The sequence below is a fragment of the Eurytemora carolleeae genome, unplaced genomic scaffold (genome assembly GCF_000591075.1).
Source record: "Eurytemora carolleeae unplaced genomic scaffold, Eaff_2.0 scaffold24, whole genome shotgun sequence".
NCBI classification, from domain to species: domain Eukaryota; kingdom Metazoa; phylum Arthropoda; class Copepoda; order Calanoida; family Temoridae; genus Eurytemora; species Eurytemora carolleeae.
The window spans coordinates 198,857-201,115 of NW_019396080.1; the positions used below are offsets into that span (position 1 = coordinate 198,857).

General features: G+C 26.7%; 1 protein-coding gene across 1 annotated transcript in view; it reads left to right on the forward strand.

Annotated features, from left to right (window-relative positions):
- The first annotated feature begins 1,026 nt into the window (after positions 1-1,026).
- Positions 1,027-2,259, forward strand: part of LOC111716402 (kunitz-type serine protease inhibitor bitisilin-1) — a 5,360-nt gene continuing 4,127 nt past the window's right edge. Inside the window, exons 1-2 of the mRNA XM_023491857.1 lie at positions 1,027-1,156; positions 2,137-2,193. The gene's annotated coding sequence lies outside the window, so the exon portion shown is untranslated. The remainder of the gene's footprint in view (positions 1,157-2,136; positions 2,194-2,259) is intronic.

The following is a 2,259-nucleotide window of genomic DNA, read 5'->3' on the forward strand; positions in this document are numbered from 1 at the left end:
GGAAAATATAATGAAATTTACAATGGATTTAATTCAGAGGGGTGGGAACTAATTGGTTAAATACAAGGTTTAGATACTTGAACCACATTTCTATAATGAATACAAACTGTGGAAAATATTACAATAAATAGCACAATTTCCTTTAAATTTCTTTACAGCTTTTTTGATATATTTTTTAATTTTTTTGCATTTTTTGCATCAAAGATGAAATACTCGCAACTATGTTAGCAAATATTTTTCCATTAACGTTTAGTAACTAAATTATCCATTGGAGAGCACTGCGAAATGCAGCTCATAAGAGATATGCAAATTTTTTTTTCTAAATTACGCTTTGATTTATAAATAATTTTTGTTTTCTGTGGCTTACAGGAATTTAACATAATTCAAAAAAATATTCTTTTCAAGTTTACTTTTCAGAAATTGTGCAAAATCTGGACCAAAACAGTCTAAAACATAATTCTTAAATAAACAAAATTGTAAAAATAATTGAAAAATTGTCATAAAGCAAGAAAAGAAAAAAAATTGAAATATCCATGTTGTAAAGTTAACATTCTATTTTCATGTTTTTTGCCTCTTTTCCAAACAGAATGCTCATGTCTGCGAGAGAAATAATGTGATCGATTTATTTTTTATTTTTTTATTGTTTTAGATTTTTGAAATCTAAATACTTTAAAACAATATTCTGACGCCGAAATATCTTTCACTGATCCATAACAAAAAGAACTGTTTTTGCAATATATAAATATACTCATTTTACTAGCTATTATTAAGTAAAAATTTAGTTTGAAATTATACGAAATTAATCTTAAAGGAAAGCATTTCTTAAAATTCCGCCAATTTCATGTTTTTGTTTCCTTTCGTAACGGAATGTTTATGTCAGCGAGTGAAAAAAAATATGACATTTATAGATTTTTAACGATTTTTTTTATATTTTCAAAAATATCTGAATGCTTTATAATATAACACTATGTTGACACTGAAATATAGACTCATTGTATATTATTATTTAGTGATGTTCTACTACAGTGTACTGTATGAAAACTATTATTTAGTGAGGTTTTACTACAGTGTACTGTATGAAAACTATTATTTAGTGAGGTTCTACTACAGTGTACTGTATGAAAACTGTTTTGCCTTTAAGTGGACAGGATGTGGGGTAAGTTATTATACTGTCATTTACATCGTATGTACATTGTATGTACATCGTCTGTCATATCTATAAAAGATTTGTTTCTGATTTTTTTAGGAAAATAAATATACCACACATTAGTAATAGATAAATATATAAATGGATGTAAACACATGTAAGAATACCTTTCACAAAAACTGATTTTAGAATTAATATTTGTAAACATTATGCAATTATAATTTTTATTTATAAATTATATTATATAATTTATATTATTCATAATTTACAAGTTTTACTAGTGACCCAGCGTTTCTTGAAATCATTTTTCCATCAACATTATCTACAACTCTTAGCTACTATAATTCTATTAAAAAGATGAGCTGTCTCTTTAAAAAATATACATTTTTCCTTTAAAAAAATCCATCTTAATGCTTTCTAGACATATATATAAAATTTTAATTTCTTTAATACTTAATTTTTCGTCCTAATTACAATTATTATTAATATGTGAATTATTACAATTATACATTAGCAAATAAGAGAATAGGGATAAATTGAAATATTCCTATCGCCATTATAACTGGATTATTACTAAAGGGACTGTAAGTATAGTTTCAAGTGACCATCCATGCAAAGATGGCAATGTCAGATTTACAACAGTACCAAAGAAACCTTAATCTGATCAAAACTATTTTTCTGACTTGAAAAGTGTTAAATTCTGATAATTTCTACATTGCTTCTTATAAGCAAAAAAAATGCGCAAATATCTTTCGCAGTTCGCAGAGAAACCTCAAATTAATAAAAACAAAAAAAGTGATATCTTATTCATACTCGTTCAGACAAAGGATATTTTTAGGGTAAAAAGGGCATTTTTAAGGGTATTTTTTGGAAACCATTGCCATCTTTGACAGAAGAGTCACTTTAAATTACGATCCCTTTGATATTTTAATATTTTTCTCACTTAAACATAATAATATAATCAAAACAAACATTTTTCAACACTCCAGGGCAATGAGAATAATTTCCCAAGCTGGACTAATTGCTGGCTTAATTGCCAACCTGAGGTAAATGTGTGATTTGTTGAAAACTTCAAAGTAAATGTTAACCCCCTCCCCCCCCCCCCCCCCCCC